The following is a 21342-nucleotide window of genomic DNA, read 5'->3' as shown; positions in this document are numbered from 1 at the left end:
AACTTACCTTAGAGCCACCACGGACAGACAGACCGGGCCACGGGGTGATCACGCTCTCTCCTTCTTGGGTCACTCCACCTTGGGTCGCTCCGGGCCTCCCTCCACCCTCTCCCGGCTCAGGTAAGCAGGAACAGGCTCCGGAGCAGGAAGTGGAAGTTGTATGCAAATTTCTACCGAGGCTAGGAAGCCTCGGCTCAAAAATCTCCCTGTGGGCAGTGAATCAACAGCCGCGGAGAAGTCACTTTATTTCTTAAAACAGAAACCTCCTTTATTCACTAGAAAAGGCCACTGGCCAATTAGGCTGCATTTTTTTTTTCACCACCCAGCTAAGTAACTGCTGAGGAATGTTCCCACTGCCCGGGACCTCAGCGTTGTCGTCGTAGTACCCTGGCCTGAGATGGTGCCTGGGGACCGGATTGAACTTGGGTGTTAAGATCGGTTATTCATTAGCAGCTCCAGAGGAGGAAAGTGGGGGCAGATCATGGGGAGGAGTATGAAGCAAAAACTTCTTACTGTCTCTAACTGCATTTGCTGCTCTTAATCACAAAGGGAGGACTCACTGCCCATCCCCCTACACACACGCGCGCGCGCGCACACACACACGCACACACACACACACCCTGCCCCATCCACAGGCATGAAAAAGTGGTAGTTTTGAGAACCCCCCCCCCCCACACACACACACAGTCCTCCTCTGGCTGCATTTTTCATGTCCTCAAGTTTATTTCCTCGCCTTTCCTTCTCCTTGCTTAATCAGTACCTACGGAGTTTATGGCCAAAGGAGATGCTAGAAACAGGACGACCAGGATGGCAGACTGTAATGGGAGCTGTGTTGGCCGCAGCTCTGGAGTCAGAGGGACCCGGGTGTGAACTCAGTTACCCACTGGCCAGCTGGGTGCTGGGCAGGCACACCATGCTCCTGGATGCCCTGCCTGCCTGTTGAGTCCCGAGGGTCAGCCCACTCGGCTGGCCACCCTTCTACCCTCGAGCAGGGGACGGGCCCCAGAGCATCCCCATCCAGACCGCCAGGTTCTGCTCAGGTGAGCCATGTGGAGCAGGTTGCTCTATGTTCTGCAAGCAGAGGGAATGCTGCTTGTTTTTAAAACAACATATACCGGGTGTATCCTTACAGTGGAATACTACACAGCTGTTAAAAACCATAAATATTTATTTATGTATATATTTATTTCTACATACAAGGAAAAGTGGCTCTGAGATATTATTTATTGAGAAACATAATCTCATTTTTGCCAATAGACATGACAAATACGTGTGTGTGTGTGTATATATTTATTTATTTATTTATTTATTTATGTTTACTCACCATTGGTTCCAACACCTATCACTCTGCCCAGAACATAGTTGGCAAGTACTACGTATCTGCTAAATGACCAAAAATGACAGAAATGTCTGGAAGAATGCATACTAGACTGTTAAGTGGTGGTCACCTCTAGGGAAAAGGATTGAGGGGAATGGGTCAGAACGGAGGGCTTTTATCCTATTTATAGTATTGATATAAAATATGTATACTATACATATGTATATGTATAGTATACATATGTTGGATTCCTTTTCCCACAAGTGTGTAGTACTTCATTCATTAAAAAAAAAGATTTAAGGGCTTCCCTGGTGGCGCAGTGGTTGAGAGTCTGCCTGCCAATGCAGGGGACACAGGTTCGAGCCCTGGTCTGGGAAGATCCCACATGCCGCGGAGCAACTAGGCCCGTGAGCCACAACTACTGAGCCTGCGCGTCTGGAGCCTGTGCTCTGCAACAAGAGAGGCAGCGATAGTGAGAGGCCCGCGCACCTCGATGAAGAGTGGCCCCCGCTCGCCGCAACTAGAGAAAGCCCTCGCACAGAAACGAAGACCCAACACAGCCAAAAATAAATAAATAAATAAATAAATAAATAAATAAACCCAAAAAGTAAAAAAAAAAAAAAAAGATTTAAAAATTGTCTTTATTACCTTGGCCTTGAGCTTTCTGCCTCAAAATTATTATTATAATAATCTTTTTTTAGTTTAGGGGAAAACAGCATTTTTTTGCATGTGGAGCAGTTGATACCAGGATACTTTGAAAAAGCTATCAGTATTAGGAGATGAGAATAGAAAAGACACGAAGAATGACAAGAGGAGGAAAAAAGAGGGAGATCAAAGAAAGGGCAGGGTGAAGATAATTTTCATTTCTCTTAGATGCCCTTAAATGGATTGGGAAAAGCCTGAAAGATGCTTCTGTCAAGTACTGCCTTTGGAATACAACCCATCAGCAAGAACAAGAGGAATCTTTTTTTCCAGTTCTCCCACCAACTGTTTCCCCAGATGTGAGCCTAAGGGCTCTGTGGGGAGATACCAAGTGTTGCAGTGCTGCTTTTAATTGCTGGTAGCTGGGCCTTCCTCCCATCTCAGTTTGTCCCGAGCAGAAAGGCAGCACTTGGGGGAAGGAGTTAATGGTTCCTACCTAGGAGCCCTTGCTGGGGCCCCACTGAAAAGCGGCCTGAGGATGTAAACTGTTTAGAGAGGGTATCCTGAACACAAGAAACTTCCATCTGAACATGCCTGAGGCAGTTACAGTGAAATATGGATGACAGGGAAAGTGTCAGAGAGCCTAGGAAATGAACGCCTTCGGCCCCCAGGAGTACCCCCTGCTGTTCTCAGGCTAATACACACACCCTTTTAGCTGGCATCACAGGACACGAACTCTTTTTTAAAGTTTTTTTTTTTTTTTTAACACACTTTCTTCTAAATTTCTTTTTTTTTTTTAAATTTATTTAATTTATTTATTTATGGCTGTGTTGGGTCTTCGTTTCTGTGCGAGGGCTTTCTCTAGTTGCGGCAAGTGGGGGCCAATCCTCATCACGGTGCGCGGGCCTCTCATTATCACGGCCTCTCTTGTTGCGGAGCACAGGCTCCAGACGCGCAGGCTCAGTAATTGTGGCTCACGGGCCTAGTTGCTCCACGGCATGTGGGATCTTCCCAGACCAGGGCTCGATCCCGTGTCCCCTGCATTGGCAGGCAGATTCTCAACCACTGCACCACCAGGGAAGCCCACGAACTCTTTTTTAAAAAAATATTTCTTATTTATTTATTTATTCATTTATTAATTTATTTTGGTTGCACCAGGTCTTAGATGCAGCATGCGGGATCTTCAGTTGCGGTGTGCGTGCAGGATCTAGTTCCCCGACCAGGGATCGAACCCTGGCCCCCTGCATTGGGAGCATGCAGTCTCACCCACTGGACCACCAGGGAAGTCCCAGGAGAGGAACTCTTCACTGAGGACCTACCATATACTACTTGTTAGTGCATTTTATCCTGCAAAGGGTCCTGTGAGATGCATTTACTACTGTCATTCCCACTTTACCTTTGAGGTATCTGAGGCTCAAGACTTGGAGTAACCTCTCCAGGGTCACCCAGCTAGTCTGTGGAGGATTCCTGAACTGTCACTTCTAGGTGGATGTTACCTCCCCTTCCTTTGTTGCCCTGCTGTAGTCTGTCCTCCTATGTGCTTGGATGGAGCCCACATAACTTGCTTTCTTTGCACAATTCTTGACAACGCTTAATGTGGGTGGGGAAAGGTGTAGGCAATAAAAGGGTGGGGCTGAGACTGTGCCAGTTACCATGCTGCAGTGTTTATATGGTGATGGCTGCTGTGTACATAATAGGTAGAGTAGTCAAGAGGTGGGCCAGCCCTCTCCCTCTAGTTAAAAGTCTAGGAGGGGAGGATTTGTGTTTGCCAGATTCTAGAGTTGCTCAGTATTCTTGCAAAAGGCATAATTCCATAAAGGTCAGCTTTCCCCACCTTTGTAAACAAAACCGTTTGGACCTAATGCCCAGAACTTGCCATTCTACAGCTTTAATAGTTGGAAAGAAAGGAAAAAAGAAAAAAGGAAAAGATCCATTCCCTGGACAAACCTTGATTTTCCATTTTTAAATGCTATGATTTTAAGTGCTGAAATGGCAGAGTGAAACTATGACACACCATGAGGAAGAGAAGGAAACTCCTGTCCTGCATTTCTCTGAGGATGGTCCTCACCCAAAGTGTCCCTAGCATTGGCTAACTCTCCCCATAGCTCAGTTCTGGCGTCACTGCTGGAACCGAGGCAGGAAGAGGAGAAACGCCCAGGCTCCCAGTGCCTGGTCCTGCCCTTCTGGCTAACTCCAGTCCCACAACCTTTAGTGAGCCTTGCCTTATTCCAGATGTGCACTGGGTGCTAGGCACGCAAACTGTAAGATTCTCAACATGTTCTTGTGTCTCTTTCGGAAGCAAAAACTGTGGAGATACAGGCAGTTCGAAATAAACTAGCCACTAGACAAAGCCGTAGAGCCACTGGTTACTTCTCCACTGCTTTGGTGGGATGTTTCTAGTCCAGAGAGTCAGCCAGACGCAGGCAGAAGCCAGAGCCCATCACCACCCTTCTCACCCACCCCCGCTAGGCCCCGGGATCCTGCCCCACCGTCCAGGTGGCCCTCCTTCTCAGTGAGTTGCCCTCTAGAACTGTTTCCTGTTCTGTCAGCTGATTCAGTCAGGACCTCACAAATCTAGCAGAGAGGTCCTGGAAACACAAACTCTCACATGGAAAGGATTACCTCTCAATCTTTTTCTTTTCGAGAGGTTCCTTGAGCCCCATACAGATTTATTCATCTCCTTCCCCTACAAAGGGTATATTGGGAACAGCACCTTCTGTCAAGCTACAAAAGCTCTGTCATTCCATTACCCCAGGGCAATGGCGTCTATTCACCTTACATTTGCATACTTAAAGGGGAACACTTGAAAGTTCTGGAAAAGCCAAAGATTATCTGCTCCAAGGTGACTTTCCTCAGAGTGGTCAACTGGACCCGAAGTGGTTGGCAGCATCTCTTGCTAAAAAGTGATTAAATCCTAACAAACTGAGCTCCCCATTACTACCAGTACAGTAATAACAGCTAACCTCAGCACTTAAGCGTTCTAAGAACTTTGTGTGCATTTATTTACTCACTTAACTGTTCACAGTACCCCTGTGAGATAGGTATCAGAAGATTAGCTAGCATTTATTATCTACTATATGTCAAGTGATTTTCATTATCTGTATAATGAAGTGGAAAATTTTATTCACCAGAATTCCAGACAGCTGCTTTCCAAGAGAGAAAAGCACATAGAGACCAGATTCTACTTCCTGTGGAGGCTGAACACAGCAGGGCAACTCAGATGAGAGAGGAACGTTTGGAAAGGGATGATGAGAAAGTAGCACAAGCCCCACAGAGGAGGTGGAGGAGACACAGCGTAGTAGTGAGAGAGCAGGAGGGATCCTCTGCCCTTCAAGAAAGTCTGTGATAAATAATCCCATGTTATTCTCCAAGTCTTCTCTGTACTCATTTGTTTGACTTTTGGACATGTACATGGGCAGCTTTATTCAGGTTATATTTAAAAATTAGGATGGTTAGGGCAGAAGAACTAAATAAACATTTCTCCAAAGGAGACATACAGATGGCCAACAGGCACATGAAAAGATGCTCAAATCGCTAATTATTAGAAAAATGCATATCAAAACTACAATGAGGTGTCACCTCACATGGGTCAGAATGGCCATCCTTAAAAAGTCTATAAATAATCAATGCTGGAGAGGGTGTGGAGAAAAGGGAACCCTCCTACACTGTTGGTGGGAATGTAAATTGGTACAGTCACTATGGAGAACAGTATGGAGGTTCCTTAAAAAAACTAAAAATAGGGACTTCCCTGGTGGTGCAGTGGTTAAGAATCTGCCTGCTAATGCAGGGGACACAGGTTCAAGCCCTGGTCCGGGAAGATCCCACATGCTGCAGAGCAACTAAGCCCATGCGCCACAACTACTGAGCCTGTGCTCTAAAGCCCGCGCGCCACAACTACTGAGCCCGCAAGCCACAACTACTGAAGCCCATGCGCCTAGAGCCCGTGCTCCGCAACAAGAGAAGCCACCGCAATGAGAAGCCCACGCACCACAATGAAGAGTAGCCCCCACTCACCGCAACTAGAGAAAGCCCGCGCGCAGCAACGAAGACCCAATGTAGCCATAAATAAATAAATAAATAAATAAACAAACAAAAACTAAAAGGAGAGTTACCATATGATCCAGCAATCTCACTCCTGGGCATATATCTGGAAAAGATGAAAACTAATTTGAAAAGATACATGCACCCCAATGTTCATAGCAGCACTAGTGCTTACAATAGCCAAGACATGGAAGCAAGCTAAGTGTCCATTGACAGATGAATGGATAAAGAAGATGTGGTACATATATACAATGGAATATTACTCAGCCATAAAAAAGAATAAACTAATGCCATTTGCAACAACATGGATGGACCTAGAGATTATCATACTAAGTGAAGTAAGTCAAAGACAAATATCATGTGATATCACTTATATGTGGAATCTAAAATATGATACAGAAAAACTTATTTACAAAACAGAAACAGACTCACAGTCATCGAGACAAGACTTATGGTTACTGAAGGGGAAGGGTGGGGAAGGATAAATTGGGAGTATGGGATTAATGGATGCATACTACCATATATAAAATAGATAAACAATAAGGACTTACTGTATAGCACAGGGAACTATATTGAATATCTTGTAATAAACTATAATGGAAAAGAATAGAAAAAAGAATATATGTATACATATACATGCATAACCAAATCACTTTGCTGTATACCTGAAACTAACACAATATTGTAAATCAACTATACTTCAATTAAAAAAAATTAGGATAGTTACTATAAAAAAAGAGAAAATAACAAGTGTCAGGGAGAATGTAGAGAAATTGGAATCCATGTGCACCATTGGTGGAATGTGAAATGGTGCAGCCTGTGTGAAAAATAGTATGGCGATTTCTCAAAAAATTAAAAACAGAATTACCATATGACCCAATAATTCCATTTCTGGGTATATACTCAGAAGAACTGAGGGTCTCAAAGAAACCCTCAAGTAAAGAGAGTCTTGAAGAGAAATTTGTACACCATGTTCATAGTAGCATTATACACTACAGCCAAGGTAGAAGGCAACCCAAGTGTCCATCGATGGATGGATGGATAAACAAAATGTGGTATACACATGCAATGGAATATTAATCAGCCTTATAAAAGGAAGGAATTTCTGACATGTACTATGACAGGGATGAACCTGGAGGACATTATTCTAAGTGAAATAAGCCAGTCATAAAAGGACAAGTACTGTATGATTCCACTTAGCTGAGGCACCTAGAGCAGTCAAATTCATAGAGACAGAAAGTAGAATGGTGGTTATCAAAGACTGAGAAGAGGCAGGAATGCAAAGTTATTGCTTAATGGGTATAGAGTTTCAGTTTTGCAAGATGAAAAGAGTTCTGGAAATAAATAGTGGTGCTGGTTACACAACAACGTGAACGTACTTAATGCCACTGAACTGTACACTTAAAAGTGGTTAAGATGGTAAATTTTATGTTATGTTATTTCATCACAATTAAAATAAAATAGTCCCCAAAGCAGGCCTGCATGGTGGGTTTTATTTCCCTCATTTTACAGGTGAGGAAATTAAGGTGCACAGAAGTCAGGCAGCTTGTTAGGGCTGCACAGCTGGGTTTCAGACCAGAGCTGACTCCCTAAGAAAGCCACGCCTCTCCCCTGCACCGGGCTGCCCAGTACCCACCGGGGGCTCAAGGTGGGTGCGGACATATGCTGAGGCCACACAGATTCACCTCCTTCCTGTGCCCTTTACCCTCTCTAGACTGTCCTTTCTCCAGCACCGGTTTTTCTAGTATCCTTATTCTCTCTTCTGCCTTTCCCTCATCAAAAGGTCCTCTCAGGAAAAAACCTGATCCCTCATTTATACCTCAGCTACATGGTGTGAATTTAAATCACTGTGCTACCTCTCTGAGGGGCGCTTGCATTTTAAGCTTCAGCGCTCTCTATGAAATGAAAGCCTTTGTTCCATGTTCAAGGAATTTCAGGCGTCAGGGAGCAAGCAGGAAGGAACTGGAGGGTGCTGGTGGCAGGTAGGACAACTATAACCCAGAGAAATGCATTAAGTGGTGGGAATTGGGGTGCAAAGTTAGAAGGCAGATATATTTTATGGACAGACTGATCTTTCAAGGCTCCACAAAGATGTGAGGTGCGGGTGCGAGGGAGGTAGGTGGACAGTTCTCGTTAAGCTTTCCCCACTGAGCAAACTGGGCTGCCTGACCTCCAGACTCCAAACTTTTGTTTGTCGTCAGAATCTAGAGGGTTGATTTCCTCAGGGTGTTGTTTCCCTGACAGTTCTCAATGCCTCTTCTCTTCCTGTTACATCGTGAAATTCCAGTCTAAAGCAGCTGGCTGCAGTAACTGGAGATATTCTGCCCAAAGATCTGAGCAATCATTCCTTTAGTGTCAAGAATGCATCTCATCTGCTCACTGATGTAGCGTGTTGCGTAGAACCCAAGGCAACTCATGTGGACATGAATGCTTGTCTTCTGGGCACTCACAACCTAAGACTGAGCATTCCCAGGGGTGGGAAAGACACTACACCAATAGCATCTGGGTTAAGAGCCTGGGCTGCAAGTTTGGCTGCCGGACTAGTCTCTCGACCACCTTCTGCCAGCTGTGTGACCTTAGGGAAGTTCTTAACCTCTTTGTACCTCGGTTTCTTTTTTTTTTTTTTTTTTTATTTATTTATGGCTGTGTTGGGTCTTCGTTTCTGTACGAGGGCTTTCTCTAGTTGCGGCAAGTGGGGGCCACTCTTCATCGCGGTGCGCGGGCCTCTCACTATCGCGGCCTCTCTTGTTGCGGAGCACAGGCTCCAGACGCGCAGGCTCAGCAATTGTGGCTCACGGGCCTAGTCGCTCCGCGGCATGTGGGATCCTCCCAGACCAGGGCTCGAACCCGTGTCCTCTGCATCGGCAGGCAGATTCCCAACCACTGCGCCACCAGGGAAGCCCGTACCTCGGTTTCTTAATCTGGATAATGGGAGACATAAGGTGTCTCTTTCATTGGTGGTCAAGGCTCCCAATGCACTGATTCTGGCTGTTGCCTTTGTGTAAAGAAGACATCTCCTTTCCTCCAGGGGCACGAGACCTCTGCTCCAGCACAGAGCTTGGTGGGTGGGGGACCAGGGTTGATTTTGCCTTCTCAGCCAGGCGCCAACTGCATAACTAACTGTGTACCACAGCCCTGAGATTGTTATGGAAGATTAGATAAAATGACCTCTATGCAGTGTCTGGCATTGCGCTTGATAAATATTAGCTAGTATTATAATAATAACTATCAAATAAATGCATAATTCAATTAGTATACCAAGAGTCAGTTATCGGTCAATACTGTAAAGGAAAAAAACTCAACAAAATAGTAGATGATATTAAAATATTCGTATGCAGCAATAAGACATTCTTATGCTAACAATTAAATAAGGGTGTGTTGTATGTTAGAGAATTTACTGCGAATCAGAGAATCCAAACACATGTGAGGATCCAGTTGAGCAAAAACCAAAGGCCCAACCACGTACCTCTTGAGGGCTTTTGCCGGCTCTGCTCTGCGTTCTGTTCTGGGAGCAGAGTGACCACCTCACCTCTCAGGCCGCCTGAAAGCTTAGGTATTACAAGCAGACTTGTCTTCACTTGCTCAGCTTGTTGCCTTGATGCTCACACCTTCCTGGCAGGAGAAAAATTATGTATTCTTTTAATTTAAAAGATCTTCCCTTTCAACTTTGCCTGGCTGGAAGATTGCATACAGAAGAAAGCGTAAACAGGGATAGCGGTGGTTCTACCTGTAAGAAAGATGCTCTTAGAACTTCATCTTAAAAACAATAGGCCAGTAAATTTTACTCGTGTATGTGTGTGTGTGTGTGTGTGTGTGTGTGTGTCAGAGAGAGAGAGAGAGAGTTTTAACTTTTAGGTTACGTCAAAACCCCCCAAACTCCACAACCCTTTTTTTTTTTTGGCCGTGCTACGCGGTGGCATGCGGAATCTTAGTTCCCTGATCAGGGATCGAACCCACATACCCTGCAGTGGAAGCACAGGGTCTTAACCACTGGACCGCCAGGCAAGTCCCTCCACAACCTTTTTTCTATAGCTATTCTATCTCTCCTCGTGAGCTCCCATTCCACTAAATTGTGGGGAAAGGACCATATGCTTGCCAGTGAGAGTAATTCAGTCTCCTTCAGTTCTGTCTCTCCTTGGTAATTATTGAACATTTTGGCATTTCTCCCTCTTTCTCTTCGGCATAGGGTCTAGATGTAGAGGAGAGCCTGTGGGTCTTCTCATTAGTGAGGGCAGAGCCTCAGGTCCATGTTGGGCTTTTCTGTTCTCTGTGAAAACAGTCTTTGTCCCACTGGGCACCTTGCTCTTATCTGAAGATGGTGACAACTCGAGCACCTTCTAAGTGCTCACCTCGGCTCTCCTGGAGGGTAAGCTGACTTGTTCTTCACCTTCCCCGGGACACTCTCTCAGGGAACTGGACCAAGCTTGGTGCAGCTCAACCCAGTTTGGGTTGTTGATGTCTGAGCGGAGGCTCAGCGTGAACCCCAGCATTCACTCTCTTCTTCTGCCATAGTAGTAGAATCTTTTGTTGGGCAAATGGCTCCCCAGAATAAAGACTCTGTTACCCAGCCTTCCTGTCAGTAGGGATGGCCATGTGGACTAAGTTCTGATCCAGAAATGAGAAGTGTCATGCCCTTTGAGCAAAGGGGCATGTCTTCCTCTTCTTCCCCTTCTCATTGGCTAGAGCGTGGATTTGGTGGTGGGGGTGAGCTGTTGGGGGACCATGTGGTGACAGCAACACCCCAAGGATGGGGGAGCAACAAGAGGAAAGGAGTCCGGGTCCCTGATAACACCAGAACCGATATCCTAGGTATGTAATGTTGTACAAGACTCCTATTGGGCTTTGATTTGATTGTCTTACTGGAATTTTCACACCAAAATTCATCTGAAACCATTTTCCCCCCAAGAGCTTTAGGTAGAGGATAGATTTTCCTTGAAGCTTATTAATCACCTTGAGAAGAGCTCAACCATAGAAAGGATCTGAGGACTAAGACAGGCCTTGGAACAGAATGGGATACTAAGCTCTTCCCCTCTTGGGGCCTCCTGGATAGGGCCAGGCCCCAGGAGAGAGGGCACGTCCTCTGAAGGGAGGGAAGCTAGTCTAAGAGAGGAAGTTGCCGGCTGGGACTCCCTGAAGATGGCCTAGTTCGGGGTTGGAAACATACAAGCAAAGAAGAGCCTGCCTCTGACAGTCATTGAGGCTGACAAGGAAGCTGAGGCCATGAGACCCTCACAACCCACGAGACAACCTCCCTCTCTCGTACACACACACACATACACACACACACACACACACACACACACACACACACACACACACAGTAGAAATGTCAGCCTTCTGGGGAGCTTTCAGGCCCTTTGAGAGGCTGGGTTTCCAGCAATTTGTGGGGCTCAAGTCCTCACCCTTTGACTATTTTAAAGGAAGTGTTACTCGGCATTTGGGTGAGAGGGGGAAGGCTGGTGCTAACAACCTGGGAAGGAGGTGATGTGTGTCTTTGACCTTTTTTCATTAATCGTTTCCCTTCATCGGTTCTGGGTGCCCTTCTTTCAGGGCACCATCCTCCCGGGAGACTCCTCGCACAGGGGCTGCTGCCTGTTCTGTCTCACCTCCTCACTGGCTGCCCCCTCTGGGCCTCCCAGCGTGACTGCCACCTGGCCCTTTGCCCTCCTTGACCCTTTCCTGCCCCGGATCTGCCCCAACTCTCTGCCTTCCGAGGGCACACTAGCTTCCGATACTCTCCCCGAGGTAGAAACAGAGTAGGAAATGGAAGCTTAAGCCACTTCCCCAAGGCCACAGGCTAGTCCGCGGTGGAGCTGGGAATTTAACCCTTGCAATCCAACTCCAGGCTCTGGACTCCTTGTCCTGAGTCCTCCAGACTTTAGAAATCATCCTTCCTTTAACAAAAAAATAAAATGCCTTAAGCCCCTCTCCTGCATCCTGTGGGAAGTCCAGTGCCTCCCCAACATTTCCAAGGGCTCCCGGGGGGGGATGGTGAGTCATGTCCCCCTGGGTATTCCCACTTAAATTCCCGATCCTTCGAGTCCTCTCGCCTCCAACATGTGGGGTCCTCTCTCTCCTTCCCTCACCCAGTGCAGGAGCACTGTCTCCCCACCGATTCCCCAAAGCACGCCTAAGCCCAAACCAGCATGTTAAGCGTGTTCTTAAGGATCGGGGATGCGTGGTGATAACAGAGGGCCACCATGCCATAGCAGAGCTCAGGAAAGAGCTGCAAACTCAAAATGGGGCAAGCCTATAATGCAGGCCCACTCCTACATTTACAGGGATGGGGCAAGAAAGCACTGGAGGCCCAACTCTCACCCTCTCTCCCATGCCCTTCCTAACACCAGCTACATCCTGCACACGAGGGACCTCAGCTGTGAACACTGTGGCACGTGTTTAAACTCTGAATCACCCCCTTTGGGAAGAGGCCTGCATAGCATCAGGGAATTCCAAGGTCCTGAAGGACGGGGAGAGACTCGGTGTAGACACACCCCACTGGCCCCATGCAGTGGTGTGCCGGTTAGCACAGGCTCTTGAGAGTCAAATCATTGCTTCCTGGACTTCCCTGGTGGCGCAGTGGTTGAGAATCTGCCTGCCAAGGCAGGGGACACGGGTTCAAGCCCTGGTCTGGGAAGATCCCACACGCCGCGGAGCAGCTAAGCCCGTGCGCCCCAACTACTGAAGCCCGCGCGCCTAGAGCCCGTGCTCCACGACAAGAGAAGCCACCGCAATGAGAAGCCCGCGCACCGCAAGGAAGAGTAGCCCCCGCTCGCCGCAACTAGAGAAAGCCCGCGTGCAGCAACGAAGACCCAATGCAGCCAAAAACAAATAAGTAAATTTATAAAAAAAAAAAAAAAAAGTCATTGCTTCCTAACTTCACTTTCAGGGCGTTGCACTGGTAGCTTGAAATCAGCTGTGCTGTGGGAGGAGTGGAAACTGGCAAACATTTCAATCTACAAATCAACCTTTTTTTTTTCTGGATAGCCTGTTTATCAGTGCACCCCCGGCCCATGGACACCTCCCACCACGCACAGGGGCAGAGCCAGAAAAACCCCAGATTGGAGCCCTCTAAGGCAGTGGTTCTCAGATTTTGCTACATATTAGAATCACCTGAGAGTTCTGGTGGTGGGCTGTCAGTATTTTTAAAAGTTTCCTGGGCAATTCCAATGCACAGCCAAAGCTGCAGACCAATGCTCTAAAAACATGGCTTATGAAAATTTAGTGTACATATAAATTGCCTGGGGAGCTTTGACATGACAGATTCTGGTCCAGTAAAGTCTGGGGTGGGGCCTGGGATTCTGCATTTCTAACAAGCTCTTAGGCGCTACTGATGCTGCTATTCTGTGGACCACAATTTAAGCAGCAAAATTCTACAGCACAGGCCCGAGGAGGTCTCGCTATTCTGAGGACCCGCAGCTTTGCCTGTCATGGAGAGTTTCTCACTGGAGTTACTTTTCTCCTTAAGCCCTGACCTTAGCCATTTTTGGAGCCTATTCTGATCCCTTTTACCCTATTCTGGGTAATGGGGCACAAGTCTCCCTTGATGCCTGGGGGGAAGCCCCTAATTCCTACAACCTCGTTATGCAGATGACTTCGGTTCTCCTGCCAGATGATGCCAGGATGCTCACCTTTCATAACCAAACAGGTGTTTTCCTAAGCAATCAAGCCATTTTTCTTCTGCTTCCTCTCCTCCTCACCCCGTCCAACTACCCTCCATCTCTAGAATTCAGACATGCACCTATAGTGGTTTATTTTTTGTATCATTTGTTTTCCTTTCCTGTGTTGGCAAAGACTGAGACTTAGTGATAAGGGCTCTGATGCAGGTGTGAACAACCTGCACGGAGCAGACGATGTGGGATGAGAACAAGGTAGGACGTGCAGAAGAGGGGCCAGACTGAGGAGACGGGAGGGTAATCCCTTAGTCACATGGGCTCTAATCCCCAGACCTTCAGCTAAGAGAAACACAGGACTTGTTTCAGAACTAAAATGATAGTGAATCTTTTAGTTTGCTGTGTAAAAGTGTAACTAGAGATGAATGAAATGACACCTCAGTCTTCCTACAGAGTGTGGGTCCATTTCATGATAACAAGTCTTTCGTTGCTTACAGTCTGGATGAAAGAAACCTCCCTTGTGTTTCTACAGATGAATCTCTGGACAGAGGTGACCCAATCTGATCATCAAGGTCAGGGTTCTGATACCCACGGTGGCCTTACTGAGGCGCCAGCCCGGTATGAGGTCCTGTCTCAGTGTGAGCGTCTCTGTCTGAGCAAGTTCACATTCCCAGGCCAGTCCCTGTTCTGCATCGCCCTGGAGTGACTCTTTGGGGGAATGTTCCTCATGGTAATGGGAATTTAGATCTAAACTAAGCTGCCCCAGTGTCACCCAGCTCCCTGGGTTGTTTCACAGGCTGTGCATTTTGCCGAAACTTGGCTCCAAGAGGGCGAGTCTCTGTTTCTGGCCTGCTAGAACATTCACTAATATTCTGTCCACATATGATGCTGGAGCTTCACCGCCAGTGGCCCTGGTTCTTCTGCGCAAAAGCATGGTATTCTCGGGATGACCCGGAAAGCCCCAAGTCTTCCCTTTGTCTGCAATTGTCTTTTCCTTTAATTTCTACTCCAAGTGGCTGCAGTCCCCGCCTCATTTCCCATAGGATTTGACGTGCCCCACAGGAACCCCGCACTCAGTTCCTGCTTCCGCTCAGCATGGGTGCAGCCCATCTCCCCCAACTTTGGAGAGCCCCTCTCCCACCTCTCTTTCCCTCCCATTTGCTCACAGGGCCTTGCACATAAGAGATTTTAGCTGAAGGTTTAGGGACAATGGAGGGGAATTACAGCCCAGGGCAGACCAAGTAAGCAATTTCTCAATAAAATCGACTATGAGGCATTCTAGCTTCATTGGCAAAGATCTCCTTGGTCATCTTTCACCTTAGGACCCCGGACCCTGGTGGTGCAGAGCTTGGCCCCCTCTCTCCAGAGACTTCTCTCCCTTCTTTCAGGGTCTTAGACCCCTGCCTCAGCACCACCCAGGGAAGACAATATTCTTGCAACTTTATCAGGCCAATACCATCTAGTTCCTTTTTCTGGGTGGTAACCTTTCTCCTGATCACTGAAAGGGATCTCACCTTTCACAGCCAACCATGTCCTATCAAGGTCATTCCATAAACAGCCATCTACTACGGAGATCAGTTCTATTCCCTAAACAACAAAAGAGATCATTATTTTATCTTTTTGTAATGATTTTTTTTCTTTCTGTTACATGAGAAATTAGGGAAATAGTTAAATTAGGAAACAGTCTGGTGACTCCTCAAAAAGTTAAACATAGACTTACCATGTGATCCAGCAATTCTACATCAGGGTATATACCCAGAAGAACTGAAAGCAGGAACTTGAACAGATATTTGTTCACCCACGTTCATTGTAGCACTATTCATAGTGGTCAAAAGATAAAAAGAGCCTAAATGTCCTCCGTGGATGAATGGATACACAAAACGTGGTGCAGACATAAAACAGAATATTATTCAGCCTTAAACAGGAATGAAGTACTGATACATGTTACAACACGAATGAACCTTGGAAACATTATGCTAAGTGAAATAAGCCAGACACAAAAGAACAAGTATTACATGATTCCACTTATACGAGATGCCTAGAGTACTCAAATTTATAAGGATAGAAAGAAGAATAGAGGTTACCAGGGGCTGGGAGAGGGGAGAATGAGGAACTCTTGTATAATGGGTGCAGAGTTTCTGTTTGGGATGATGAAAAAATTCTGGAAACTGGTAGTGGTGATGGTTGCAGAACATTGTGAATGTACTTAATGCTACTGAACTGGAAATGGTTAAAATGATAAATTTTATGTCATGTATATTTTACTACAATAAAAAAAAAAACAAATTAGAAGTCTTGGCTCTTTCATCTTGCACAGCCTCAGGCCAGGCCTTTCTCATACAAGTCCCTGAGGAGCCCCCGAGGGGACAGGTGAGGGCTGAGGGCATGGTGGGCTGGCCTCGCAGCACAGCGGTGCCTGTGAAGCAGGCGGGGCTGTTCTGCAGATTCTGCTTCTCTTTAGGACTCAGCATCAACGCCTGGCTCACAGGTAAGCCTTCCCTCTAAAGATCCCAAATGCTTTGCTGTTCTCAGTTTTCACCTGTCTTTTGATTGGGTTGAAGCCAGCTCCCTCCCCGGGATTAATATTCACAACAAGCAGTGAGCGATTAATTTAACCAGTTGAAATTTATTGTGCACTCGCCTTAACTCCAAGCCAGCTTCTGCTGGGTGTTTATTTTTCATCGTTGATGCATTGCACATGACAGCCCCTAAGCATCTGAATTTAAAGCACACCGTTGTGCAGAATTCCTGCTGCCCCCCTTCCTCTCGCCCAAACCTCTGAAATCCACAGGGCTCTGAGTTCCACACCACATCTCAGAGAAGGGAATTCTTGACTGCTGGCCTATGGGAACAGTTGTGAGCCTTGGGACAGTTTCAGCTTTGGATTTCATGCCTGGCACAGGGAGCTGGTGACTCATTTCATTTCAGGGGGCTTCAGTCAATAAATTCTGACTCTGACCTACCGGCACATCCTACTCTACCACCAGCTGTCACAAAAACAACCAGAGTCCGAGCCTACCTCTCAGAGAGTTCAGGAAACCCTCTCTGATGGGTCCATCGCACCCGGGTTGCACATGGGCCACCGGGCATTGTGTCGCTTCTCCAGCCCAATCCCTCTCCTCCCGCCTCACCCCACTGGCCACCCTGCAAAGTGTCTGTCTGGAGAGGACTCTACTGCTGGCACTAAAAAGGCAGAACAAAGGCCTGCGAGCTCGCAGACTTCCATTCGGAGTGCGCGACAATTTCAGAGCACAAATGGAAAAAGAAAAGAAAAAAAGAAGGTTTGAAATCTATAGCTGGCTTTTATTAAACCAGAACTTGTAGCTCTCAGCTGACAATCAGCCAGCAGCTAAAACCCATGAGGGACGGTTCTTTCTCGCAGCTTCTGGCTGGCTATTAGCTACCAGCAGCCTTCTGACCCCCTTTCCAGGGAAGTAACAGCTGGCAGCTGACAAAGGCGCTGGCAGAGTGGGCAACTTTCTCTTCTCTGGAAACAGATATAAGATTGGCAGGAAATAAGGCATTTAAAATATGACGATTATAAGCATTTTTCACTTGCCTTTCTTTATTATGCTTTTGGATTCTGGCTCTGACTGCTGAAATGTATTATGTGCTAAGGAGCTTTGATGGCTTTTTTTTTTTTTTTTTTTCTTTTCCAAAATAGAAGTCCCAGCTCTTTTCCCTGTCACTAACACCAAACCAGATAAAAGGTGCATTCCACCAGTGTTGTCTACTTAGCTGTCTTTCGTCTTCTTTTTTTAAAATTTTATTTATTTTTTTATACAGCAGGTTCTTATTAGTCACCCATTTTATACACATCAGTGTATACATGTCAATCCTAATCTCCCAATTAGCTGTCTTTAAAACAATTGTCAATAAACAAAGATAATTGACTAATGCCACAAGTATAAAGGAACTTAAATGTGATGCTCTTGACTGATTAAAACATGGCTCTAGCTTATCTGAGCCTGTCGGGCAGGGCCTTCTGTGGTGTTTGTGGCAGTTGAGGAGAAGTGGAATTGGGAAATATGAGGTATACATGGATTCATGGGCGGCGGGTTGGATAAAGATCAATTTAGCTTAATTTCTCTCTTCTATGCACCACCCAGCCCTCCATTTTTCTGTCAGAAAGGGCAGAGGTAGTAGGTGTACAGCAGGAGGCCCCAGCCGAGGACACAGTTATTGCGAGAGGGGACACCCATCCTCAGGAGAGGGGAAGGACACGGTGGGAGGGTCTGAAACTTCAGCCACTTTGGTTCTAGCTGCTTTGCCACTGTGTCTCTCTTCACAGGGCACAGTACTCTGGGCTTGTAACCAATACACTATTTGCAATATTGCTGTTTTTATCCTGATAATAATATTACAATCTGCCATTGTAACAGCTGACCTATGCGGAAAATTTTAAAGTGTAGATGTTCAAGGTAATGTTTGTCCAAAGAGCACCAGATGGATGAGGACGAAAAGCCTGGGTTCTGAACTCAAGTGGCCAATAGGACAGAGAAATATCTAGAAGGTCAAAAGGACTAGACTAGATGGAAGAAGTATGTTTTCCATTACAGACTTAAATGATACACATATATATGCATTTTGACTTGGCAAGCAGAGAATTTTCAGAGTACTGGATTCTGTTTCTTAAGTTGTTTCCTAAGAAAAAATTGAGTCAACCTTGAGAGGAAGGCTTATTTTTCAAGATGGCAGACTGTGCACATGGGTGTCTGTCTGCTCCCTTCCTAGGACCCATTAGAATGACCATGAAGGAATATGAAAAAGATATAACCCACAACATGAAGAGAACTGAGGAGCAGGAATCAGTGGATGGTGGGAGAAGGAAGGTAAAAGAGAGACAGTTGATTCTCTAAATAAGCCATCTGTATAATTGGTTTTTTAAATTGTGTAGATATGTTGCTTTTTTGTTTTGTTTTGTTTTAAGTTGGATGGGAGCTTGGCTGTTGTCTTGTTCCTACTCCTACTTTTAATCAAGACCACACGTACACCATCCTAAAGACACAAGCTGCCATCCTATTCTTAATAATCCCAAGAGAAAGGCAATGCCAGCCTCTCCTTAACTGAGCCATTTCATTGTCTGACAATCCTCATAGTTTTGATTCACGTTTTCCTTGCAGCCTGAAGGTGATAATGTCCTGTCTGAAGGAGCTAATGTACACCCAGGGAGTAGCCTGGCTCTGTTCAATGAAATAAAATGTCCAGAGCTGTCCTCTTTCTGTTTTCTATGGCAACACACTTTTATGTGTGATTAAGAAACAAAACAACAAAGGGAAATGTACGGAGCTTAACAAAGTGCAATAGTTGCTGCTTCACCAGAAAAACTAGGCTTTCATTCTATTTCTGGTGCTGTTAAGCTGACCCTAGGGAACCAAAGATGTTTTGCACTGAGATAAAGATTAACACTTAACAGTTACAGTCAGCCCATGGCAAAACTGTGAAATAGGCAAAGTTTGTCATTAGGATTTTTCCAGCATCCCTTGCTGGGTCTTTCTTCTTATGGTCTCCTCTCTCAGCTCCTGCTGCTCTCTAGATGCCAGGAAAACAAAACAAAACTGTTTTACACTAAAGTGTCATTGACTGCCTGTGAATTCAACCCCAAGGACATTTGCATCCCATATCACTCTGGATGCAATCAAGAGGGAAAATCTATACAGTAATTTGGACAGAGAAAGTATAATATAAAAAATTATTAACGATAACAGGGGATTAAAGTAGCAAAGAGTTAGTAAGAAGTAAAGAGAGCTCTAAAGAATTTAGGAATGGCAGATAAGGAACGACAACCCATAGGGCTGAGATAGAGGTCTTGAGGAAGAGACCCCCAGGGCCGAGATTCAGACCTTCTTGAAGAGGGCACAGCTGTGGCTCACCAGATGGCAGAGAAGACTCCGGGATGCTGCACCGGGGGAACTTGCTGGAAATCTGCTTTCTAGGGTTTCAGGAGAAGCTGATCACAGGGCGATATCTCACCAGAAGTACTCTGCTATAAAACTACTCAAGGTGAGGGAAGCGCCAGGGAAGCTGCTGACCACTGGGTGCTGCTGGTCACTGTGCATTACAGGAGCTGGGCACTGGAGAAGCTGCTGGTGCTACGGGAGCCTGGTAAGCTGCAGCAGTCTGCCAGGCAAGCATAAGGGAGCCAGGACAGAAATCCCCTTCCTCCTGCAGTGTCTCTCCAGCATCCTCTATTGATGTAACTTACAATGGCGCCAGCTGCGAAGGAAAATATTTAAAGGGTAAAGGTCCATTTTTGAAGAGCAGGTAATGAAGGATAAATTTGGATCTGGGGAGGCAATACATTGATAACTGGCACGCATCTTAAAAGAGACAGACAAGATCAAGATGATGCTGAAGCCAATGGGATGATTCTCTAATGGTAAAGTCCCAGAATAGGCAGGCAAGAGAACGTATTTTGGAGCAGAGAGCTTTCTAATGGTCCAGAAATCACACTATGTAGGTGACATAAATGTATATTAGGATTGAGTGGGATTATTAAATGTTGCTTCTAGGTAGAACAGGGATGCTGTCAGGCCTTGAACTCTTAGTTCAGGTTCACCTCCATTCCTAGATGTGGTGGAGACTGGCTAGATTGCCACCAGTTCTATTTCTTCTTTCAAGCACATGCGGAGACAGCATTCCCCAGAGTATGCAACATGTTCTAGTTGATGGAATGTGGGAAGAAGTAATAAATGCCACTTTCAGATCTAGCCCCTAAAATGTCCCATTAGACTGTCAGTTCATTGTCCCTTCACTGATGGGCAGATGAAGGCAGAGGATCCAGTAGAGGCTTCAGAGAAGCTCTCGGGAATGGTGGTGCCATAAGATGGAAAGAGCCTGAGTCACGGCTCAGAGGAAAGATATACAGGTGAGCCGCTCAGCCCACATTAGATTAGAATGGGACTAAATTGTGTTAAGCTTCTGAGACTTCTGGGATTTTGTTACTGCAGCTAGTGTTAATTTCCCTGGGTAAATTAAGACCCCTAGGACAGCCTCAATCTTAAATAGGAGAGAGATGGGACCCATCGTTCCTTTTGTTTGAGCTCGTTAAAACCAGGAAGATGGATCGTATATTCTCTTCCATCCTGTGTCTCATAAGTGTGGGATATCAGAGTCCCGAAATAATTTTCCATGGCCCACTGTGGAGGGCAAAGCATGGCAACTAGGTTTCCTTACGAAGCAGAACAAAGACTCCCTGAAGGTGAACATCAGGGCCTGTTTTTTTCTCACTTCTGGGAGTTAGTTGTTGGTACAAGAAGGATTGACCCACGGTTGGCCTCAGTGCCCAACAGAACTTGTCCTGGTGCAGGAAGGGAGCACATTCCTGCCAAAGCTCAGCCTCTGCCCCCGGAAGAGCCCCAAGCTCTGGGTTCCACTCTTCTCTCCGTTATTCACTGAACAGCAGAGGCAGATTTGATCCCCTCTGCAAATATTTAGAAAATGCATTGTTTTCTATATTTAAATGGATAAATATTAAATATGTTTTCCCCTTCATTTCTTTCCTTTCAACATGTCCAGACTCTTTTTGAGTGTGCATTGGTAATGAAGGATATTACACATGGGTTTTCTGCCATCTGCAAAAACCAAGTAAGATCCACCTCTGCCGCCTCCTCTGTTTTACGGCTGTCAGGCTTTAAAGCCACCAGGAGACACCTCTGCCACGTCAGCCTTGGAGGAGCATCACCCCAGACCTCTGCCGTCTGAGGCCCTCAGGAACACTGCTCTGAGCCT

The 21342-nt window shown here is 46.2% G+C and overlaps 1 protein-coding gene and 1 long non-coding RNA gene across 6 annotated transcripts in view; both read right to left on the bottom strand.

Moving 5' to 3' along the window:
- Positions 1–527, bottom strand: part of TRAF3IP2 (TRAF3 interacting protein 2) — a 43176-nt gene extending 42649 nt beyond the window's left edge. The window contains exon 1 of one of the 4 annotated variants that reach the window (XR_014267518.1): positions 8–527. The gene's annotated coding sequence lies outside the window, so the exon portion shown is untranslated. The remainder of the gene's footprint in view (positions 1–7) is intronic. The other 3 variants (XR_014267519.1, XM_082475276.1, XM_082475275.1) reach the window with 3 other exon arrangements.
- The window catches only part of LOC309667183, a 238789-nt gene that overhangs the window by 99963 nt on the left and 117484 nt on the right, over positions 1–21342 (bottom strand). The gene's annotated exons all lie outside the window — the stretch shown is intronic.

The sequence above is a fragment of the Balaenoptera physalus genome (assembly GCF_965194825.1).
Source record: "Balaenoptera physalus genome assembly, chromosome: 9".
Lineage (NCBI taxonomy): Eukaryota > Metazoa > Chordata > Mammalia > Artiodactyla > Balaenopteridae > Balaenoptera > Balaenoptera physalus.
Note: the sequence above shows the minus strand (reverse complement) of the source record. Positions and strands in the feature narration are given on the sequence as shown.